General features: G+C 48.3%; 1 pseudogene; it reads right to left on the reverse strand.

The window, feature by feature from the left end:
• Window positions 1-521: 521 nt before the first annotated feature.
• On the reverse strand, window positions 522-13,801 carry LOC119923487 (annotated as a pseudogene).
• Between the last annotated feature and the right edge of the window lie 11,513 nt (window positions 13,802-25,314).

Here is a 25,314-nt window from a genome sequence, read left to right on the forward strand (position 1 = left end):
GATAAGAGGAGAACCAGGAAAGGACAGAATATGGGAAGCCAAGGTTGGATAACGTTTCCAGGAGAAGGGAGCTAGGGAGTGCCTTTCCCCCCGGCCCCCACCCCCACCCCCCGGCTCCAAACATTTGGCATCCCAGGAGCTTCTGTAAATTTTTCCACCATACCCACCAGAACCTGACCTGCAAGGACAATTGTCCAAGACCCTTGCAATTGTGTGTCCAGAGCAGCCATTCCACTGCACTTGGGATCATTTGGTCCCAATCTGGAGGGGTCTCCAGGACAACCAGGAAGGTGAAGTCAGCCTTCTATGTAAGAATCCAGCCTCGGGGATGGAAGAGCCCAGAAGGCCAGGGGACAAACACTCCAGTGATCCACGGAGCATCCAATCCTGACCTGTGATTCAGGTTGGCCACCAAATCCCTACTGGATGTCCCCGACAGGATTTCCCTCTCCTTTTGTCATGCCATTGCAATAAAATCAGGATTTGGAAAAATGTTAGGAGATACCAACAACAGCCTTGAACTAATGTACTGGAGATAATTTCCTCTTCAAACACTCCCGAGTGTTCCTTTCAGGCCGCAGCAGGATCACGTAGCACTTGGGGACGAAGATGCAGCCGAGAAGCCCGGCACCAGAGGCCAAGATGGAGAAGATCTCCGCGGCTACCGTGGCCTTCCCCTTGGTGCTGTGGTATGCGGGGAGGAAGGAGGCCCAGACGCTGAAGAATACCAGCATGCTGAACGTGATGACCCTGGCCTCATTGAAGCTGTCGGGCAGCCTCCTGGCCAGGAAAGGCACAATGAGGCTAACCAGGGCCAGAACACCCAGGTAGCCCAGAAGACAGTAGAAGGCAGCACGGAGCCCTTATTACACTCAACAATGATGAGTCTCGTCTCAGAGTGCGTGTCTACCTCCAGGAAGGGGGGAACAGTGCCCAACCAGATCATGCAGATGGTCACCTGGACCAGGGAACAGGACAGGACTGTTGAGATAGAGGCTCTGGGTCCCACCCACCTCCTGACCCTGCTTCCCAAGCTCGTGGCCCTGAAGGCCAGAACCACGGTGAAGGTTTTGGCCAAGATGGAGGAGATGGCCATGGTGAACATACTGCATCAGCCTTCTCTCTGATCTCCCTTCCTCGTGTCTCTCCCCACTTCAATCCATACTTCATGCTGCTGCCCGGATTGTCTTTGTCCAGAAACGCTCTGGGCATGTTACTCCCCTCCTCAAAAATCTCCAGTGGCTACCAATCAATCTGCGCATCAGGCAGAAACACCTCACCCTCGGCTTCAAGGCTCTCCATCACCTCGCCACCTCCTACCTCAGCTCCCTATCCTCCTTCTACAGCCCACCCCGCACCCTCCACTCCTCTGCCGCTAATCTCCTCACCGTACCTCGTTCTCACCTGTCCCGCCATCGACCCCCGGCCCACGTCATCCCGCGGACCTGGAATGCCCTCCCTCTGCCTATCCGCCAAGCTAGCTCTCTTCCTCCCTTCAAGGCCCTACTGAGAGCTCACCTCCTCCAGGAGGCCTTCCCAGACTGAGTCCCTTCCTTCCTCTCCCCCTCGTCCCCCCTCCATCCCCCCATCTTACCTCCTTCCCTTCCCCACAGCACCTGTATATATGTATATATGTTTGTACATATTTATTACTCTATTTATTTATTTATTTATCTTACTTGTACATATCTATTCTGTTTATTTTATTTTGTTAGTATGTTTGGTTTTGTTCTGTGTCTCCCCCTTCTAGACTGTGAGCCCGCTGTTGGGTAGGGACTGTCTCTATGTGTTGCCGACTTGTACTTCCCAAGCGCTTAGTACAGTGCTCTGCACACAGTAAGCGCTCAATAAATACGATTGATTGATTGATTGATTGAACACAACCCCAAAGGCCATTTGTCGAAGGAGGCAGGAAGCTGGAGTAGGTTGGCCGTTGAAGGTCAGAGCACAGAGAAAGCAGAGCCAGAGGGAGAGGAGAAGGGTGTAGCTGAGATTGCAGTTATGGGCTCGGACTATGGGGGTGTCTCGGTGCTTAATGAAGATTCCGAAAACCAGGACTGTGATGAAAGAGAAGGAGAGAGACATGCAGACCAGAATCAGTCCCAGAGGTTCCTTGTGGGACAGGAAAGTCACCACTTTGTGGAGAAAGCCATCTCTCTCCATGTTTGAATACTGATCATCAGGACACTTCACACACTGCTCCACGTCTGAAAGGAAAGAATCATTCAGTCACTCAGTCAATCCATAGTATTCACGGAGTGCTCAATGTGTGCAGAATGCTGTACTAAATGCTTGGAGGAGTACAATGAAACAGCATGGGTAGACACGTTACTTGCCCAGAAGAAGTTCACAGTATAAAAGGGAACACAGACTGTTATATATATATATATATATATATATATATATATATATATATATATATATATATATATATATAAATTAACAATGGATAGGCACATAAGTGCTCTGGAGGTGAGGGTGGGGTGAATATCAAGTGCTTAAAGCAGGAGGAAAAGAAGAAGGAACAGAGTCTTACTGCCCCCTATACCACATATTTCCTTCCTCCTAGGACAGGTTCATAGCCCAGGTTGGAATTTTTGCCTCTACATCAAACCCGACCTGCCTGGTCTTGAACACTCTCTCCTACCCCTATCCCCCCAACCCCTCTGTCCAGTGCCTAGTTTGTGTTTTCCATCCCTTGTTCTTGCTCTGCAGTCACACAAGTCCATGGGCAGAGAACCGCTGAGGAAAGACTCCTGGGCATCTGTGTCTGTAATCAGGCATGGCAATCTCTTGTCTCTTGTCTCTTGTCTGATTTACCGCTGCCTGTCTCTGTCTCCCCACATCCTAGGTCTCTCACCATCTGGCTCTTGTCTAAAGGCTGTCGGACAGTGAGATTCGTTTGGAGGCAGACTGTGGTCATGCAAGGAGCACATACGTACCTGTCTGGTTGGAAATCTCCCCCTCTGGGCACCGGACACAAAAATAGCAGCAAACGGCCAGCCCTTGCTGGGCATGTTTTCTGAATCCGGGTCCACAGCTCCTGCTGCATCGTGAGCTTGGCGCATGAATTCTCATGACAGAGGACAGTGAAAGTGGAGCTTCACAGCCCCGAACCCACTTGGGTGATCCTAGGACCCCCCACCAAGAGGCATCCTCACAACCTCCCAACAGGTTTGAACTCCAACACGGACTGGGCTACAGCTGCCTTTCTTCTCCACCTCCCTACTTTTCCTCCTCCCTGCTCGGAGTCTGGGGCTGCAGGGGACCAGGGGGAACAAGTCCCATTTACAATCTATTGACAAGGTCAACCTGAGCCTACTCCAGGGTCAAAAATAATTTCCAGACATTCCTTGATCCTCCCACCCTTGCTCACTGCAGGAAAGTTTCTTTCCTGACCTCCACCCCCTGGCAGCATAAACCTTAAATTCTTAACTGTATTCAGGAAGTTGTGTCTGAAAAACCGTGCCAGGAAGGTGCAAGGTTCCGAATAGATGAATACTAAAATATTTTCATTTATCTTTGACCGTCTTGGGGCTGCCTTTCCACTCCTGGAGTTCTCACCAGGGAAATTGCTCTGAGATTCCCAGTTCACCAAGTGTGGTTGCTGTGATCACCAATATGTGCTCTCACCGAGACTATGTGGGGATCACATTCCTCAGGTGATCCTTTGGCAGGGTGACACAGCCATAACCAACTCCTGCCCTTGGAGATGATCAGAGGGAAGCCATGCCAGTTCAGGCCTCTCTCCACATGAACAGCCACCCCTGAAAGAGCCAATCCCTACCTAGCCCAGCCCAGGAGATGGCCAAGCAAAGCCACCCGCAATTACCAGCTCCCCTCCAGGACACCTGGGACCCAGCTCCTATGGTGATCTATTCATGTCAGGCTTTAGGGATTTAAGCCTCAGTTGAGGCTCCTCAGCTTCAGTGGACTGCTATGTTGCATCCCCAGAACCCCATGCCACTGGAGAAGCAGCATGGTGTAGTGAATAAAGTATGGGCCTGGGAGTCAGAAGGCAGTCTGTCACTTGTCTGCTATGTGATCTTAGGCAAGTCACTTAACTTCTCTGTGCCTCAGTTACCTCATTTGTGAAATGGGGATTGAGACTGTGAGACCCACATGGGATAGGGACTTCGTCCAACCCCATTTACTTGTAACCACCCTACTGCGTAGTAAAGTTCCTGGAACAAAGTAAGCACTTAAGAAATACCATTATTATTATTATTATTATTATTATTATTATTATTATTATTATTATTATTATTGGCAGGGAGCAGTCTGGAGGGAGGGCACTAGGCTGGCATCAGATGACATCATATCACAGGGGAGGGATGACAGGTAACATCTTGAGTTGTAGCTTCTCCCCTTCATCTCGGGATTGACAGAATTAATAGGACCCCCAGGCACACCCACTTAGGCCTAGTTTGAGTGTTTAATTGCCCCTGATGTGTCTGACTACAGTCCCCTCTCCCCCTTTTAATCTCAGATCATTCTCCCCTTGAGGATCAAGGTCAATGTTTCTTTGCCACCTAAGTATTCTTTCCCAGCTCTAGTTACAGTGCTGTGCACACAATACGCACTCCCACAATACAATCACTACTAGAAACCTGGGACTACTGCCCCAGAACAGCTGGGAATTCCCATTGGCTGCTTACCTGAGAGGATCCCCCTGGCCACATGACTATTGCTTCATTGATGAAAACATCTTGGTCATGGGGTGCCTGGGGGTCCACCTCCCCGACTTTCACCAACTCACAAGTTCCATTGGGAGAGATCACAAAGTTCAGAATCTCAAATTTTCCAGTAGATTTGTGGTTCTGATCCAGAATCACTGGTTCCCCCACAGGGTTGTCAAACTGGACTTGGCTCAGAAACTCATGGAGCTGAAATGGATAAAAGGAAACTCTGGAGACTTCCTGACTCCAGGGGAGATGAGATTAGCTGCAATGGAGTTTGATGTGCTCAGTTTGTTTGTTTGATAGTACAGTGCTTAGTACAGTGCTCTGAACACAGTAAGCACTCAATAAATACGATTGAATGAATGAATGAATGATAGAATGTGTTAAGCGCTTCCTATTTGTAAAACATTTTTCCAAGTGCTGGGGTACGTACTAGTCATTTAGGTCAGACACAGTCCCTGTCTGGCATGGGGTTCACAGTACTAAGTGGGAAGCAGAACAGGTATTGAATCCCCATTTTACAGTTGAGGAAACTGAGCACAGAGAAGTACGTGACTTGTCCAAGATCACACAGCTTAGAGAAGCAGTGTTGCTCAATGGAAAGAGCACGGGCTTTGGAGAAAGAGGTCATGGGTTCGAATCCCCGCTCTGCCAATTGTGAGCTATGTGACTTTGGGCAAGTCACTTAACTTATCTGTGCCTCAGTTACCTCATCTGGAAAATAGGGATGAAGACTGTGAGCCCCACGTGGGGCAACCTCATCACCTTGTATCCCCCCAGCGCTTAGAACAGTGCTTTGCACATAGTAAGCGCTTACTAAATGCCATCATTATTATTATTATTAATTGGAACAACAATTGGCAGAGCTGAGATTAGGACCTAGGTCCTCGGACTCTCAAGCCCCATGCTTTTTCCACCTGGCCATGCTGACAGTTGGGTCAGTGATTCAGAGGTTGGGGTTGAATGGCCAAATTTCCCCTATGTGACAACTGAAGGTCAGCATGACTTAGTGGAAAGCACTCGGACCTGGGAGTTGTAGGGCCTGAGTTCTAATCCTGGCTCTGCCACTTGCCTGCTCTGTGACCTAGGGCAAATCACTTAACTTCCTACACCTCAATGGTCTCATCTGTAAAATGAGGATTCAATACCTCTTCTCCCTACTACTTGAACTGTGGGCCCCATGTTGAACAGGACTGTTTCTGCCTTCATTATCTTGTATCAACATCTGTTTTTAATAAAGTGCTTGGCACTGAGTAAGAATTTAGCAAATATCATTATCATCATGACTTCCTAAGGAAACTGAAACTGGTTGGCAAAAAAGAAGACCTGGAACCTGGGAGCAGTCAACCCACAGGGAGGTGATTTCTGCTCTCCCACATTTGGCCCTACTGATGCCCATGCTTCTCCAGATCTCTCTTCCTCCCTCCCACCTCAGCCACCCAGCCCAGGAGTCAGGAAAGTCTCTGTCTCTCCCTCTCCCTCTCCCTCGACAGGAAAGGGAGAACAAAGAAGGTAACAGAACTGATCTCCTCGTGAGAATATTCTCCATCTCATACATACATAGACAAGGAGGAGGAAAGGGAAGGGCATGGTTGTCTAAAAATAAGAGTCAGCCCCACCCCAGTACCAATTGCCCAGCTGACCCCTTGCACTCTGAAGTTAGTTTGTGGAGATGGGGAGCAGAAAGCTGTGCACAGGAGGAAGAAGGGCAGGGGCAATGACTGAGATGATGAGGATGGAGAAATGTGAAGCTCTGCTCTGTGACCACCCCCCAGTACCCACCATCTCCAATGGTATAGCATTGGTTATTCTAATGGATACAAATTTGAAGAAAGCAGTACTCGTGGTGATAATCACCATCTCTGAGTGCATGGCAGGCTGAAAAGTCCAATCTGAGATGCATGCTCCCAGCCAAAAAGGCTCTCCCTTGTCATGTTCTTAAGTTTTAACGTTTGCAGTTCCTAGAACTGTGTTCTCTTTTCCCTGAAATGGATAACCTACATCCTAAATAAGAATAAGAATAATAATGATGGCATTTGTTAAGCGCTTACTATGTGCAAAGCACTGTTCTAAGCGCTGGAGGGATACAAGGTGATCAGGTTGTCTCCATGGGGCTCACAGTCTTCATCTCCATTTTACAGATGAGGTAACAGGCTCAGAGAAGTTAAGTGACTTGCCCAAGGGCACACAGCAGACATGTGGCGGAGCCAGGATTCGAACCCATGACCTCTGACTCCAAGACCCGGGCTCTTTCCACTGAGCCACGATTAATAATCCTTGTGAATTTCAAATTCTTTATTCAATCAATTGTATTTATTGAACACTTACTGTATGCAGAACACTGTACTAAGCGCTTGGAAAGTATAATTCAGCCACAAATAGAGGCAACCCCTAACCAACAACGAGCTCACAGTCTATAAGAGGGAGACAGACAACAAAACAAACTGAAACAAGTATACTGGTATCAACAACTACCCTCTGTGATGTCATCACCTACTTAAATCATTGCTACTGTGTTATTCCTATTGCATGTCACTTAACCTCCAGCTGCGCTGTCATTTACTTTGCTGACCTCACCGTGAACTAACAATTCCCCTGCTCCCAACTGCCATTTCCATTCCTCACCTTCCCCTTCCCCTCTCGCACCCAGCTCTTTCCCTCCCTCTCCCCCACCACAACCCCTCCCCCTCACCCCCTACCCAGGATCCCTCTGTACCAGCACCAACCCTCAACTCCTCCCTCCCAGCCCTCTCCCTCCCCTCCTCCACACCCCAACCCCATCTCAATTCTCCTTTCTCATCGCCACGCCTCTTCCCACTCTCCTCGCCGAGGCCCCCACCATCTCATCCCAATCGAAACCCTGCCCACCCCTTGCACCCTTCCCCCTCCATCCCCTCCCTCCACAGCTGCTGCCAAGTGTGGCTTTAGGAACGCCCGCTCCATTGTAGGTAAGCTCCCTTTCATCCTGGACCTATTCCTTTCCAGCTCTCTACTCCTCCACGCCCTAACTGAAATATGGCTGTCTCCGGTCAACACGGTCTCTTCTGCCGCTCTCTCTAGTGAAGGCCTCTTCTTCTCCCACTCCCCCAGACTCACCGGAAAAGGAGGAGGTGTCGGTTTCCTTCTCGCCCCCCAATGTTGATTTCGCACTATCCCTCCTCCCCCTTCCCTTTCCTTCCCTTCCTTTGAAGCCCACATTATTCGCCTATACCACCCACTCCTGATTCTTTTAGCCGTCATCTATTGCTTCCCCCACCCCGGCCCCACCTCCAACTTCTTTAACGATTTTGACCCCTTTCTCACCTTCCTTCTTTCCTTTACCATGCCCATTCTGATCCTCGGAGACTTCAACATCCACATGGATATCCCTGGTGACTCCTCCGCCGCCTGCCTTCTATCTCTCCTTGACGCTGCCAACCCCCTGCTCCACCCCACCTCGCCCACTCACCAACTTGGTCACACCCTCGACCTCATCATGTTCTACCGCTGCACTATCTCCACCCTCACCAACTCTGAAATCCCTCTCTCTGATCATAACCTTCTCACCTGCCTCCTCACTCACACACCTCTCCCCTGTAAATCTATATTACTACCCCACAGAGAACTCCACACTCTCGACCCCATCCATCTTTCTCAGCGCATCACACCCAATCTCACCTCCATCTCCTCTGTACCTAATCTTGATGAACAGATTACTGCTCTCAACTCTATCCTTTCTACTCAGCTCGACTCAGCTCGCTCCCACACCCTCCGCTCCTCTGCCGCTAATCTCCTCACCATACATCGTTATTGCCTGTCCTGCCATCGACCCCCGGCCCACGTCATCCCCCGGGCCTGGAATGCCCTCCCTCCCAACATCCGCCAAGCTAGCTCTTCCTCCCTTCAAGGCCCTACTGAGAGCTCACCTCCTCCAGGAGGCCTTCCCAGACTGAGCCCCTTCCTTCCTCTCCCCCTCGCCCCCCTCTCCATCGCTGCTCTCGTACCACTAACTCACAGCCCTGGATAACTGCCACTGTCCGCCTCCTTAGCTCTTATGCTCGAGCTGCTGAACGCTGCCTGCAAAGGTCTAAACACCAGGCCAACCACGTTCACTTCAAGTTTATCCTTTCCTGCCTTAACTCTGCCTTCTCCTCTGCCAGACAAAACTATTTCTACTCCCATATTGACACCTATGCCCATCATCCCCATCAGCTCTTTCGTACATTTAACTCCCTTCTCATGCCCCCGGTCCTCCCCCTCCTCCTTCCCTCACCCCCAACGATCTGGCCTCCTACTACATTAGTAAAATTAACTCCATCAGGTCTAAGCTCCCCAAAGTCACTCCTCCCCCTTCTCCAACACCCCTGCTCACAACCCTCTCTGCTACTCTCCCATCCTTCCCAGCAGTATCCTCAGATGAGATCTCCTCCCTACTCTCAAGTCCTTACTCCGGCCACCTGAGCTTCTGATCCCATTACCTCTTATTTTAGGAAATCTCTCTCCCCGTCCCTCATTCCCTCCTTAACTTCCATCTTCAACGGCTCATCATCATCATCATCAATCGTATTTATTGAGCGCTTACTGTGTGCAGAGCACTGTACTAAGCGTTTGGGAAGTACAAGATGGTAACATATAGAGACAGTCTCTACCCAACAGTGGGCTCACAGTCTAAAAGGGGGAGACAGAGAACAAAACCAAACATACTAACAAAATAAAATAAATAGAATAGATATGTACAAGTAAAATGAATAAATGAATAAATAGAGTAATAAATATGTACAAGCATATATACATATGTACAGGTGCTGTGGGGAAGGGAAGGAGGTAAGATGGGGGGATGGAGAAGGGGACGAGGGGGAGAGGAAGGAAGGGGCTCAGTTTGGGAAGGCCTCCTGGAGGAGGTGAGCTCTCAGCAGGGCCTTGAAGGGAGGAAGAGCTAGCTTGGCGGATGTTGGGAGGGAGGGCATTCCAGGCCCGGGGGATGACGTGGGCCGGGGGTCGATGGCGGGACAGGCGAGAACGAGGTACGGTGAGGAGATTAGCGGCAGAGGAGCCGAGGGTGCAGGGTGGGCTGTAGAAGGAGAGAAGGGAGGTGAGGTAAGAGGGGGCGAGGTGATGGAGAGACTTGAAGCCCAGGGTGAGGAGATTCTGCCTGATGCACAGATTGATTGGTAGCCACTGGAGATTTTTGAGGAGGGGAGTAATATGCCCAGAGCATTTCTGGACAAAGATAATCCGGGCAGCAGCATGAAGTACGGATTGAAGTGGGGAGAGACACGAGGATGGGAGATCAGAGAGAAGGCTGATGCAGTAGTCCAGACGGGATAGGATGAGAGCTTGAATGAGCAGGGTAGTGATATGGATGGAGAGGAAAGGGCGGATCTTGGCAATGTTGCGGAGCTGAAACCGGCAGGTTTTGGTCACGGCTTGGATGTGAGGGGTGAATGAGAGAGCGGAGTCGAGGATGACACCAAGGTTGCGGTCTTGTGAGACGAGAAGGATAGTAGTGCCGTCAACAGAGATGGGAAAGTCAGGGAGAGGGCAGGGTTTGGGAGGGAAGACAAGAAGTTCAGTCTTTGACATGTTGAGTTTTAGGTGGCGGGCAGACATCCAGATGGAGATGTCCTGAAGGCAGGAGGAGATGCGAGCCTGGAGAGAGGGGGAGAGAGCAGGGGCAGAGATGTAGATCTGGATGTCATCAGCGTAGAGATGATAGTTGGAGCCGTGGGAGCGAATGACGTCACCAAGGGAGTGCGTGTAGATCGAGAACAGAAGGGGACCAAGCACTGAACCTTGGGGAACCCCCACAGTAAGAGGATGGGAGGGTGAGGAGGAGCCTGCAAAAGAGACTGAGAATGAACGACTGGAGAGATAAGAGGAGAACCAGGAGAGGACGGAGTCTGTGAAGCCAAGGTCAGATAGCGTGGCTCATTCTCCACTGGGTCCTTCCCCTCTGCCTTCAAACATGCCCACGTCTTCTCAATTCTAAAAACACCCTCTCTTGACCCCACCTCCCCTTCTAGTTATCACCCTATCTCCCTCGTACCATTCCTTTCCAAACTCCTTGAACGAGTTGTCTACATCCGCTGCCTCGAATTCCTCAACGCCAACTCTCTCCTCGTCCCCCTCCAATCTGGCTTCCGTCCCCTACATTCCACCGAAACTGCCCTCTCAAAGTTCACCAATGACCTCTGCTTCCCAGATCCAACGGCTCCTACTCTATCTCAATCCTCCTCAACCTCTCAGCTGATACTGTGGACCACCCCGATTCTCCTTTACACGCTATCCAACCTTGGCTTCACAGACTCTGTCCTCTCCTGGTTCTCCTCTTGTCTCTCCGGTCATTCATTCTCAGTCTCCTTTGCGGGATCCTCCTCCCCCTCCCATCCCCTTACTGTAGGGGTTCCTCAAGGGTAGTCCTTGGTCCCCTTCTGTTCTCTATCTACACTCACTCCCTTGGTGAACTCATTCGCTCCCACGGCTCCAACTATCATCTCTATGCTGATGACACCCACATCAACATCTCTGCCCCTGCTCTCTCTTCCTCCCTTCAGGCTCGTGTCTCCTCCTGCCTTCCCCCATCTGCATCCGGATGTCTGCTCACCATCTAAAACTCAATATGTCTAAGACTGAACTCCTTATCTTCCCTCCCAAACCCTGCCCTCTCCCTGACTTTCCCATCTCTGTTGACAGCACTACCATCCTTCCCATCTCACAAGCCCGCAACCTTGGTGTCATCCTCGACTCTGCTCTCTCGTTCATCCCTCACATCCAATCTGTCACCAAAACCTGCCGGTCTCATCTCCGCAGCATCGCCAAGATCACCCTTTCCTCTCCATCCAAACTACTACCCTGCTCGTACAATCTCTCATCCTATCCCGACTGGATTACTACATCAGCCTCCTCTCTGATCTCCCATCCTCCTGTCTCTCCCCACTTCAGTCTATACTTCACACCGCTGCCCGGATCATCTTTGTACAGAAACGCTCTGGGCATGTTACTCTCCTCCTCAAGAATCTCCAGTGGCTACTAGTCAACCTATGCATCAGGCAAAAACTCCTCACTCTCGGTTTCAAGGCTCTGTATCACCTCGCCCCCTCCTACCTCACCTCCCTTCTATCCTTCTACAGCCCAGCCCGCAGCCTCCGCTCCTCTGCCGCTAACCTCCTCACTGTGCCTCGCTCTCGCCTGTCCCGCCATCGACCCCGGCCCATGTCCTCCCCCTGGCCTGGAATGCCCTCCCTACACCCATCTGCCAACTAGCGCTCTTCCTCCCTTCAAAGCCCTACTGAGAGCTCACCTCCTCCTGGAGGCCTTCCCAGACTGAGCCCCCTCCTTCCTCTTCCCCTTCCCATCCCCCCCGCCCTAACTCCTTCCCCTCCCCACAGCACCTGCATATATGTTTGTACAGATTTATTACTCTATTTAATTTACTTGTACATATTTGCTATTCTATTTATTTTATTTTGTTAATATACTTTGTTTTGTTGTCTACCTCCCCCTTCTAGACTTAAGCGATAAGCGCTTAGTACAGTGCTCTGCACACAGTAAGCGCTCAATAAATATGATTGAATAAATGAATGAATGAATGACTGTGAGTCCGTTGTTGGGTAGAGACTGTCTTTATATGCTGCCAACCTGTACTTCCCAAGAGCTTAGTACAGTGCTCTGCACACAGTAAGCTTTCAATAAATACGATTGAATGAATGAATGAATGAATACTGTACATTCCCAAGCACTTAATATAGTGCTCGGCACACAGAAAGCAGTCATTAAGTACCATTGTTTAATTGATTGATTGATTTAGACCTTCCTTATTTGCAAGGATATGTCTGGCTGGACCAGCTGAAATATCACTGATTATAATTAAAACAAACCAATACTTTTGTCCAAACCTTAGCTACAGTTTAACGAGATGCCCAAGAGGGATTTCTTGCATTAGGGCAGTGTTTCTCTATTCTCCTACCTGCAGTTTTATTTCAGTGCATAGATTTCTAGGACTTGGTCTTTGAACCCAGTCCTGTATATATCAGAGTTTAAAGGATGAGGTTTCTCTGAAGGAGTAAGTTTCGACAAGGCCCTCTACTTCTTAACTTCAGAAAGGCCTTCCTCTTGTGACCTCTAGGCTGAAAGCTCCCTTTGCATAGGGAATGTTTCGACCATCTCTGCTGTTATGTACTCTCCTAAGTGCTCAGGACTATGCTATGAACACAGTAAGCTCTTAACAAACACCATTGGTCAACTGATAGATTACGCTGCTCGCTATACCAGCGGGGGAATATTACCTGCTATGGACGAGGCACCAGGTTGTCCTCATTTTCCAGTGATTCCGGGTCTGAGCCGGTTAGAAGCAAGTACTGGAGCCCCTGGGACACAGCATACATGAGTTACACACTGTAACTCAGAGTAGACATCGTCAGAGAAAAAACGTGTGCAGGCAGCATCTCCAAGGAAGCATTTTCTGAGCATTTTCTTCCACTCAGTTCAGACAGTGAAAAAGAACAGTCAAAGGCGGACTCTCAGAATTCTTTCAAGATAGTGGCTTCTGGATATTTTGCTAGTTTAACTGTCTGTAAAAAATCTCTGAAACCAGGAACCTCTTTAGCAACGTTCACCAGAGTCAAAGTCCCATGAAAATCATAATTACTTGTTTCATACGTCTTGCTCAAACTAACGTCCCAGTAAAAGGTGATGACCCAAACCATCTTGGACAGTCCAGAAATCTCTATTACAAATCTCAGAAAGTTCAGGGTCTCTGCATCACCATAGGCAGCCATTACTGAAGCTAATGTAACCATGACACTGGAGTAGATTCTCCAGGCTGAATAAAAGTTGAACTTTCCACTAGGGATCATCTTGGTAAAAGCTGCACAAACACTATTCTAGACCATCTCCCTGGTCACATTCGAGAGAAATCTCTCTCCTCTCATATCACCTGACACCGCGACCCCCACCCAGGTCCAGCTGAAATGCACCATTAACCGGACCATCCCCTGAGGCAGAGAGGAGATTCTGGGGGACACCTGATAGAGAGATGGAAACTGTACCTTGTCACTCAGGATCAGGTCAAATGGGCCATAGGTGATCTGGATAGAGACCAACAGAACTAAGTGGGAGGTGTGATAATGTAATAAATCCATCAAAAGTATTTACTTAGTTCCTGCTTTGGAAAGCACACTGTTCATACCACTAGGGAAAAGATAAAATAAAAGCAAAAAGCAGCAATCCCTACCCTCAAAGAGGTTTTAGTCCATTAGTCCAATTTATTGAGCATTTACTGTGGGGAGATAACTGGGAGAGAAAAATATAACAGGGCTGGTAAGCATGTCTCCCGCTCACAGTGAGCTAACGTAGAAGAAGACAGACACTGAAATAAATTATGGCTATTTATATAAGTGCTGTTGGGTGGAGGGGATGAATAAATGGAACAGAGCTAATCAGAAGGGAGTTGCAAAAGTTAGAGGGTGTAGGGGACATGAAGTCTTATTCAGGAAAGGCTCCTTGGAAGAGATGTGGTTTTAGAAAGGCTTTGAAGGTGGAGACAGTGATCATCAGACAAATACGAAGGGGTACAGAGTTCTGGGCCAGAGGCAGGATGTGGGTGAGGGATCAGGAGCGAGGTAGACAAGATCAAAGTACATTGAGTAGGTTGACAGTAGTGAGGGAAGGGTGTGAGCTGGGTTGTAGTAGAAAAGCACCTCTATGCTGATGATACCCAAAGCTACAACTCTAGCCCTGATCACCCTCCCTCTCTGCAATCTTGTATTTCCTCCTGTCTTCAAGATATCTCTACTAGGATGCCCTCCTGTCACCTCAAACTTAATATGGCTAAAAAGTAACTTCTTATCTTCCCACCCAAACTCTGTCCACCCACTCACTTTCCCATCTGTTGATGGCACCACCATCTGTACTGTCTCAAAAGCCTGTAACCGTAACTTCTCTCCTAGACCCCCTTCAGTCTGACTTCCATTCCCAACCCTCCACCGAAGCTACCCTCTCAAAGGTCACTAATGACATCCTTCTTGCCAAATACAATGGCTCCTACTCTATCCTAATTCTCCTCGACCTCTCAGCTGCCTTTGACATTGTGGATCATCCCCTTCTCCTCAACACGTTACCCAACCTTGGCTTTACTGACTTCTTCCTCTCATGGTTCTCCTCTTATCTCTCTGGCCGTTCATTCTCAGTCTCCCTCAGGGGCTCCTCTTCCCCCTCCAATCCCCTAACATAGGGGTTCCAGAAGGGTCAGATCTTCGTCTCCTTCTGTTCTCCATATATACTCACTCCCTGGTGAACTCATTTGCTCCCATGGCTTCAACTATTATCTTTATGCTAATGTTACCCCAATCTACAAGTCCTCCCCTGTTCTCTCTTCCTCCCTCCAGGCTCATGTCTCTTGCCTTCAGGACATCTCCACCTGGATGTCTGCCTGCCACTTAAAACTCAAGATATCAAGACTGAGCTCCTTATCTTCCCTCTCAAACCCTGCCCTCTCCCTGACTTTCCCGTCACTGTGGACAACACTACCATCCTTCCTGTCTCACAAGCTCACGAACTTGGTGTCATCATTGACTCTGGTCTCTCATTCACCCCACACATACAATCTGCCACCAAACCCTGCCGGTTTCACCTCCACAACATCGCTAAGATCTGCCCTTTCCTCTCCATCCAAACTGCTACCTTGCTGGTTCAAGCTCTCACCCTATCCCGACTGGATTACTACATTAGCCTCATTTCTGATCTCCCATCCTCCTGTCTCTGCCCACTTCAGTCTATACTTCACTCTGATGTCCAGATTATCTTTCTTTAGAAACGCTCTGGGCATGTCACTCCCCTCCTCAAAAATCTCCAGTGGTTGCTTATCAACCATTGCATGAAGCAAAAACTCCTCATAATTGGCCTCAAAGCTCTCCATCACCTTGTTCCCCCCTGCCTCACCTCCCTTCTCGCCTTCTCATCCTCACTGTGCTTTGTTCTCGTCTGTTCCGCCGTCGATCCCTGGCCCACATTCTACCTCTGGCCTGGAATGCCCTCCATCCACACATCAGCCAAATTAGCTCTCTTCCTCTCTTCAAAGCCCTACTGAGAGCTCACTTCCTTCAGGATGCCTTCCCAGACTGAGTCCTTCCTTATTTTCTCCTCCTCCTCCCTTCCCTATCGCTCCCAATCCCTCCCTCTGCCCTAACCCTTCCCCCTCCCCACAGCACTTGTGTATATTTGTACATATTTATCACTCTATTTTATTAATTATGTGTATATATCTATAATTCTATTTATTTTGATGGTATTTACACCTGTCTACTTGTTTTGCTTTGCTGTCCGTCTCCCTCTTTAAGACTGTGAGCCCATTGTTGAAGCAGCGTGGCTCAGTGGAGAAGAGCCCGGGCTTTGGAGTCAGAGGTCATGGGTTCAAACCCCTGCACCGCCAATTGTCAACTGTGTGACTTTGGGCGAGTCACTTAACTTCTCTGTGCCTCAGTTCCCTCATCTGTAAAATGGGGATTGAGACTGTGAGCCCCACGTGGGACAACCTGATCACCTTGTAACCTCCCCAGCGCTTAGAACAGTGCTTTGCACATAGTAAGCGCTCAATAAATGCCATTATTATTATTATTATTATTATTATTATTATTATTATTGAGTAGGGACTGTCTCTATATGTTATCTAATTGTACTTTACAAGCGCTTAGTACATTGCTCTTAATACAGTAAACGCTCAATAAATTCGATTGAATGAACGAATGAATGAACCTTGACATTATCCCTGAAACCTCTCTTTCATTCAACCCACATATTCAAGCCCTCACTAAATCCTGTCAGTTCTACCTTCACGACATTGCTAAAATCCACCCCTCCCTCTCCATCCAAACTTCTACAGCATTAATGCAAGAACTTATTCTATCCTGCCTTGATTAATGTTATCAGCCTCCTTGCTGATCTTCCTGCCTCCTGCCTCTCCCCATACCACTCCATACTTGACTCTGTTGCTCGGAACATTTTCCTTCAAAAATGTTCTGACCATGTTTCCCCACTCTTCAAGAAACTCAAGTGGCTGCCCATCCACCACTGCATCGAACAAAATCTCTTCATCATTGACTTTAAAGCACTAAATTTCTTTGCCCCCTCCTACCTCGCCTCCCTACTCTCTTACTACAACCCATCTCGCACACTCTGATCGTCTAGTGCTAACCTTCTCGTTGTACCTTGATCACATCTTTCTCACCACTGACCTCTTGCTCAGGTCCTACCTCAGACCTGGAACATCCTTCCTCCTCATATCAAACAGAAAAATACACTCCCCCACTTCGAAGCCTTATTGAAGGCTCATCTCCTCCCAAGAAGCCTTCCCTGACTAAGCCCTCCTCTCCTCTTCTCCCACTCCCTTCCTGTGTCTGCCTGGCATGCTCTCTTCATTTATCCTCCCTCCTATCACCACTTCACATATATGTATAGATCTGTAATTGATGTATTCATTTATTCATTTATTTATTTCATTAATGTCTGTTTCCCCCTCTAGGCTGTGAGCTCATTATGAGCAGGGGGTGTATGTGTTTCTTATATTGTACTCTCCTAAGTTCTTAGTACCGCGCTTTCTATACAGTAAGAGCTCCATAAATACAATCGAATCAATGAATGAAAAGGAAGGTAAGATAGGAAGGGGCAGGTGATTGAGTATAATGAAGTCTATGGTAAAAAGATCCTTTTTGATGAGGAACTTGATGGGCAATCACTAGAGGTTCATTGAGGAGTGGCAAAACATGGATTGAATGTGTTTTACAAATATGATACCGGCAGCAAAGTGAAATATGGACTGGAATGGGCAGATTTACAGGCTTGTGAGACAGAAACAGAGAGGAAGATAATGCTATCTACATGATGGAAAAGTCATGGGAAGGACAGGGCTTGAGTGGGAATATGAGTTCTGTTTTGGATATGCTAGTTTTGAGTTGTAAGCAGGACATCCAGGTAGTGATGTTATGAAGGTAGGGGAAATATGAAACTGCAGAGAATGAAGATGAAGGCTGGAGAGGTAAATTTGGGAATCATCAGCATAGAGATGGTAGTTGAAGCCATGAGAGTGAATGATTCTCCAAGGGAGTGAGTGTAGGTAGCGAAGAGAAGGGAACCCAGAATTGAGCCTTGAAAGACTCCCACATTGAGGGATTGGGATGTAGATGAGGTGCCTGTGAAAGAGACTGAGAAGCAGCATCCAAAGAGACAGGAGGGAACCAAGAGAGGACAGTGTCAGTGAAGCCAAGGTTAGATCATGTTTCCAGGAGAAGGCATTGGTCCACAGTGTTGAAGGGCGCTGAGAGGTCCGGAAAGAAAAGGATGGAATAGAAACTGTTGGATTTGGTAAGAAGTTGATCACTGGCGACCTTTTAGAGGGCAGTTTCCATGGAGTGAAGTTGGCATAAGCAGCAAGGCTTAGTAGATAGAGCACAGGCCTGGGAGTCAAAAGGACGTGGTTTCTAATCCTGCCTCTGCCAGATGTCTGGTGTCTTACCTTAAGCAAATCACTTAACTTCTCTGCACCTCACTTACCTTGTCTGTAAAATGGGGATTAAGACAGTGAACTCCATGTGGGACATTGATTGGGTCACAACCCGACTAACTTTACCTACTCCAGAGCATACTGCCTGGAACATAAGAACCATGTAGCAAAAACTACTGAAAAAGCCAGATTGGTGGGGTGTCAAGGAGGAAAATGGAGGAGAGGAAGTGGAGACAGTGAGTGTAGACAACTCACTCATAGAATTTGGAAAGGAATGGAGGAGGGATATGGAACAAGAACCAGAGAGAGATGAGGGGTCAAGAGAGGGTTATTTTTAGGATAGAAGATACACAAGAATATTTGAAAGCTGTGGGGAAGAAGCCATTGGGGAGTGAACAGTTGAAGATAGCAGTAGGGAAGGGAAGAAAAGAGGAGATGAGTATTTTGATAAGGTATAAAGATATGGGGCCAGAGGAGCAGGTAGAAGGGGTAGACTGGGAGGGAAATCAATAAATCAGCTGTATTTCTTAAGCATTTACTGTGTGCAGAGCACTGTACTAAGTGCTTGGGAGAGTACAATATAACAACGTAACTGGTATTCCCTACCAACAATGAGCTTACAATCTAGAGCTCTCAACACTCTCTGCTACTCTCCCATCCTTCCCAGCAGTATCCTCAGAAGAGCTCTCCTCCCTCCTCTCAATTGCTACTCCGGCCACCTGTGCTTTGACCCCATTCCCTCTCATCTCATGAAATCTCTCGCTCCATCCCTTCTCCCCTCCATAACTTCCATCTTCAACCGCTCACTCTCCACTTGTTCCTTCCCCTCTGCCTTCAAACATACCCATGTCTCTCCCATCCTAAAAAAAACCCTCTCTTGACCCCACAACACCTTCTAGTTATCGCCCCATATCCCTCCTACCATTCCTTTCCAAACTCCTTGAACGAGTTGTCTACACGCGCTAGCTCGAATTCCTCAACACCACCTCTCTCCTCGACCCCCTCCAGTCTTTCTTCCGTCCCCTACATTCCACGGAAACTACCCTCTCAAAGGTCACCAATGACCTCCTGCTTGCCAAATCCAACGGCTCACACTCTATCCTAATCCTCCTCGACCTCTCAGCTGCCTTCGACACTGTGGACCACCCCCTTCTCTTCAACACGCTATCCAACCTTGGCTTCACAGACTCCGTCTTCTCCTGGTTCTCCTCTTATCTCTCCAGTCGTTCATTCTCAGTCTCTGTTGCAGGCTCCTCCTCCTCCTCCCATCCCCTTACTGTGGGGGTTCCCCAAGGTTCAGTTCTCGGTCCCCTTCTGTTCTCGTTCTACACTCACTCCCTCGGTGACCTCATTCGCTCCCACGACTTCAACTATCATCTCTACGCTGATGACACCCAAATCTACATCTCTGCCCCTGCTCTTTCCCCCTCCCTCCAGGCTTGCATCTCCTCCTGCCTTCAGGACACCTCCATCTGGATGTCTGCCTGCCACCTAAAACTCAACATGTCCAAGACTGAACTCCTTGTCTTCCCTCCCAAACCCTGCCCTCTCCCTGACTTTCCCATCACTGTTGACGACACTACCATCCTCCCCGTCTCACAAGCCCGCAACCTTGGTGTCGTCCTCGACTCTGCTCTCTCACTCACCCCTCACATCCAAGCCATCACCAAAACCTGCCAGTCTAAGCTCCGCTACATTGCCAAGATCCTCCCTTTCCTCTCCATCCAAACTGCTACCCTGCCCGTTCAAGCTCTCATCCTATCCCGTCTGGACTACTGCATCAGCCTCCTCTCTGATCTCCCACCCTCGTGTCTCTCTCCATTTCAATCCGTACTTCACGCCGCTGCCCGGATTGTCTGTGTCCAGAAACGCCCTGGGCATGTTACTCCCCTCCTCAAAAATCTCCAGTGGCTACCAATCAATCTGTGCATCAGGCAAAAACTTCTCACTCTCGGCTTCAAAGCTGTCCATCACCTCGCCCCCTCCCACCTCACCTCCTTTCTCTCCTTCTACAGCCCAGCCCCCACCCTCTGCTCCTCTGCCGCTAATCGCCTCACCGTGCCTCGTTCTCACCTGTCCCGCCATCGACCCCCGGCCCACATCATCCCCCTGGCCTGGAATACCCTCCCTCCCAACATCTGCCAAGCTAGTTCTCTTCCTCCCTTCAAGGCCCTACTGAGAGCTCACCTCCTCCAGGAGGCCTTCCCAGACTGAGCCCCCTCCTTCGTCTCCCCCTCGTCCCCCCTCAATCCCCCCGTCTTACCTCCTTCCCTTCCCCACAGCACCTGTATATATGTATATATGTCTGTACATATTTATTACTCTATTTATTTATTTATTTTACTTGTACATATCTATTCTATTTATTTTATTTTGTTAATATGTTTGGTTTTATTCTCTGTCTCCTCCTTCGAGACTGTGAACCCACTGTTGGGTAGGGACTGTCTCTATATGTTGCCAACTTGTACTTCCCAAGCGCTTAGTACAGTGCTCTGCACACAGTAAGCACTCAATCAATACGATTGATTGATTGATAGAGGGGGACTTACGGTCTAGAGGAGGAATAGGAGATCTATTCTTGAGACACTTCATGGAAACGTGGGAGAGTCAAAGAAGGGGAAGGAGGAGAGAAGAACCAGATAGGAGCAGAGGAGATTCTCCTGATAGTACCAGTTTTATCCAAACTGGGATTGAGGAAGGAAACAACTGGCAAAGGCAATCGGCATGGTAGTCAATAAGGATGCAGCAATATTGTTGCCGGGTTGGGAGGAGGGCAGGTTAAAGCAGGTGAAAGGCATCTGACATGGACTAGGTTGGCCTGATATCTGGATTTCTGACAGCACAACTCTATGGCATGTCCACGGGAGAAAAAGAGGAGTGTTCTAGGGGTGATCCTGTACTGAGGGTTAGTGATACAAGATTAGTAAACGTAGAGGGGATTGAGCAAGTTAAGTCCATTAGAGAGGGTGGTGTTGAGGGTGTCACTTTGCACATCAAGGATAGGTAGTTTCAGTATGGAGACTCTGCACACAGTAAGTGCTCAATAAATACAATTGAATGAATGAATAAATGGGGCATAATGAGGAGGTTGTGGTTGGATAAAATGTGGTCTAGTGGAAAGAGAATACATGGTTTTAATCCCAGCTCGAAGTTTCTTGGACAAGTCACTTAATTTCTCTATGTTTGAGCTCCCAATGAGAATTCAAAATCACCTGTTCTCCCCACAACATAGACTGTGAGCCCCATGTGGGACCCGACCATCGTGCATTACTATCCCCTGCTCCTATCTTGTCCTTTTTTCCTCTGCCCCTTCTTTGACTCTCCCATCTTTCTCTGAAGTGTCTCAAGAAGAGATCTCCTGTTCCTCCTTAGACTGTAAGCACCCCTCTAGATTGTAAGTTCGTTGTAGGCAGGGAAAATCTGTTATGTTACTATATTGTACTCTCCCAGGCACTTAGTACGGTGCTCTGCGCCAAGTAAGGAGAAGGCACGTTAAAGTAGGTGAGATGCATCTGACATGGACTAGGTTGCTTGCTATCTGGGTTTCTGCAAGCACAACTCCACTGCATGTCCATGGGAGAAAAAGAAGAGTGCTCTGGGGGTGATCCTGTACTGAGGGTTAGTGGTACGAGATTGGTAAAGGGAGAGGGTAGTGAGCAAGTAGAGTCCAGTAGAGAGGGTTGTGTTGAGGGTGTCAATTGTTGCATCAAGGATAGTTTGAGAATGGAGACTAAATGGGGCATAATGTCTTGAGAATATTGGTGCAGATTTAAAAAATGAAGTTCTCTATGGAGAACAGGAGAGAGTTCCATGTGGGGGCAGGAAAGGGACAGATATCAGGTGAGGAGGCTGTGTTTGGATAGAGTGCGGTTTTGTGGAAAGAGAGCACCTGGGTTCTAATCCCAGTTCCAAATCACTCAGGCAAGTCACTTAATTTCTGTATACCTTGGTTCCCAAAGGGTGATTCAAAAAAGCTGTTCTCCCCACGACTTAGGTTGTGAGTCCCATGTGGGACCTGATCATCTTGTATTACCCCAGCGCTTAGGGCAGCATTTGGCCTATAATAAGCACTTAACAAATTCCAAAATTATTAGTAATTATTACTACAGGGAAATTTCATAGTTGAGGAAGGTAGAGTTGGGGAGAGTGAGGCTAGTACTGTCACCAGGGAGGATGAGATCAAGTGCATGTCCAAGTTGATTAATGGGTCAGTGGAGTTGAGGATAAGAGGAAGAAAGAAGTGGAAATTGAAGTCCCCAAGGATCAATGTAGGGATGGAGAAAGAGAGAAATAATTTGAGAAAAAGATCCAAATGGCTCAGAAACCTGGAGGTGGGACCTGGGATTAGTAACTGGATTGGGTGGTAGAGATTAGTGGGGAGTTAAAGGAGAATAGAAGGAGAGGAAGTGGAGTATGGAAGGCAATGTTAGGAGGGAGATGAAGCTATAACCAGAAGGATCTGGGGCCAGGGTTTGAGGGATGGTTTATTTTTAGGCTAGGGCATACATGTGCACATATGAAAGCAATGGAGAAGAAGCCACTGAAGAGTGAACAGGTGAAGGTGGAGGTCAGGGTGGAAAAAAAGGTTAGGGCAAGTGTTTTGATCAGGTGCAAAGGGAAAGGAATGAATAGAAGGAGTAGATTTTGAAAGGAAGCAGGAGATCCCCTCTTAGAACATTACAGAGAAAGATGGGAGAGTCAAAAAAGGGACAGAGGGAGGGAGGGACTGTACAGGAGCAGGGGAGATTTTAGAGAGATCATTCCTGATGGCTTCAATTTTATCCATAAAATATGTGGCCAAGTTAGGGACTAAGGTTAGGTGGGGTGGGGTGACAGAGGGTTTGAGGAGGGAATTAAGTGTATGAAACACCTGGCGAACGCAATGAGCATGGGAGTCAATAAGGATGGAGCAATATTGTTACCAGGCAGGGGAGAGGCCACGTTAGAGCGGCAAGGATGCATTTGACATGGACTAAGTTGGCATGATCTCTGGATTTCTGCCAGCATCACTCCACGGCATGTCCATGGGAGGAAAGGAAGAGTGCTCTGGAGGTGATCCAGTGTTGTGGGTTAGTGGTATGAGACTGGAGAAGGGATAGGGGAGAGAGCAAGTTGATTTCAATAGAGAGGGTAGTGTTGAGGGTGTCATGCTGCGCCATAAGGGTAGGTAGGTTGGGTATAGAGACCAAATGGGGCATGGTGACTTGAGAGAATTGGTGCAGATTTAAGGATTCCCTGCCCAGAACTAACTCACAGTCTAGGAAAATCAGTAAGGAGGCCAATACAGGATCCTAGCTAGGAAACTATGGGTGGTCAGACCAGGCTGATGGCCATTTGGATGGGACCGGAGTAGCAGGTCTGGGAAAATGCTGTGGAGGAAAAATCAGCAGCATTAACCAACAGACTGGATGTGAGAGATGAAAGAGCAAAGAATCAAAGTTCATGCCACTACTGAGGGTCTTGATGACAGAGAGGATGGCGATGCTATCAACCTCTATTGGAAACTAAAAAGGAGAAATTGGGAGGGAAAATGAAGACTTCAATTTTATTCTTATTGAAATTGATGCCCAAGGGAGCCAGCCTTGCAGAGTGAAGTGGGAATGTGAGACGCCGCAGGAAGTGGGGATTTGGTGCTTTTGAGACAGAATTTAGAGTTACCGCATGGACTAGGTGAATGAAGGTAAATGAAGCCTTGGTAGTGGATGAGTTCTCCAAAGGAGCGAGTGCAAAGTGAGATGACAGGAGAGCAAGAATGGAGTGTTGAGTGACACCCAAGGTTGTGGGGTGAGAAACAGAAGAGCCAGGGGAAGGGAGTGAGAAGGAGCAGCCAGAGAGGCAAGAATAATACCAAAAGAGACTGTGAAAGAGAAAACAGCTTCAGGTAGTATTTCTGAAAGAGGCTGTGGTCCATGGAATCCAAAGTGATTGAGCAGTAGAGGAATATTAGGGTAAAATAGGTTGCTTATAGATTGCTTCCTCAGTGGAGGAAAGGGGGCAGAAAGCAGATTGGAGTGGGTCAGGAGTGGGGTTGGAGAAGAGATAATGGAGGCAGAAGGGCAAAATATCTGATCGAGGAGACATGACAAGAAAGGGAGCAGGGACAAGATGGAGATGCGTTGTGCGTATTGGATCCAGGGAAAGTGTTTTGAGACTCACGGGGATTTGCATATGTTAGAAGGTAGAGAAAAAAGAACCCTCAGCGAGGGAACAGTTGAAGCTGGCATTTAGGGAAGATGGACGGTGGATCATAGCAGTGGTTCTTAAAGGAGTCAAATGAGGAGGGAAATGGGGGCTTCAGGAGTTTGAAATCCTCCTGGAATCTTGGTGAGAAGCATCACTGTAACCCTACTAAGAGGTAGAAACTCCAGAACTATAGTGAGTGAAAGTGACCCTGTATTCCCTGTCCCTAGCTCCTTCACACCCCCCCTGACTCTGTGCCCCATATTTATAACTTTCCTTTTACCATTTCTTTTTGCCCCTCTAAAGGGAAAGTTGCAGTATGGACAGGGAGTGCTCTTGGAGCCAGTAAAAAGTAACAAAGAAACTGACTTTGATAGAAATTCACTTGGACAGTTTCATCCATCAGTGAACCCACAGGACCTGGCTTGTCCTTAAAGTAGAAACAGCGCTAGGCTTTCCCTGAAAATTTGCTCTTACCCATGAACATTCCTTCTCAGTGTGCAGTGTGGGTTTGAAAGAAGTAAACAGAAACTGCTTTCCCTGAGACAACTCTCCAATCTAGTCATTCCTTCATTACACAGGGAAGGAACCGTACTGTTTGAATGGTTTCCTACCTGCGGGAACTTGTAGAGTACCAGGATGTTCGCCATGGGCAGACGTGGCTCCTCCAATGACAGCCACAGTCTTTTCCTGCTTCCCACAGCTGTAGTTAGGGATGGTCTGTCCTTCTTCTGACATCCCCATCAAGGCACCCTCCATGGCTCTTTTGGCATTGTGGTAGATTTCATGGAAATGGAAGTCCAGTGATATATTGGGTAAAAGGCTGGGATCCTTGTTGATCTCATCCATGGCATATAGCAGGGCCAGGAAGTGCTCGAAGTCTTTGTGAGCCCAACTGAAATGAGAAAGACAGTGTAAGCCCCCAGGATTTACCCTGCGCCCCACTGCACATTCCAAGGGACATGTCCTACCAAAAGA

The sequence above is a fragment of the Tachyglossus aculeatus genome, unplaced genomic scaffold, assembly GCF_015852505.1.
Source record: "Tachyglossus aculeatus isolate mTacAcu1 unplaced genomic scaffold, mTacAcu1.pri scaffold_1_arrow_ctg1, whole genome shotgun sequence".
Taxonomy (NCBI): Eukaryota; Metazoa; Chordata; class Mammalia; order Monotremata; family Tachyglossidae; genus Tachyglossus; species Tachyglossus aculeatus.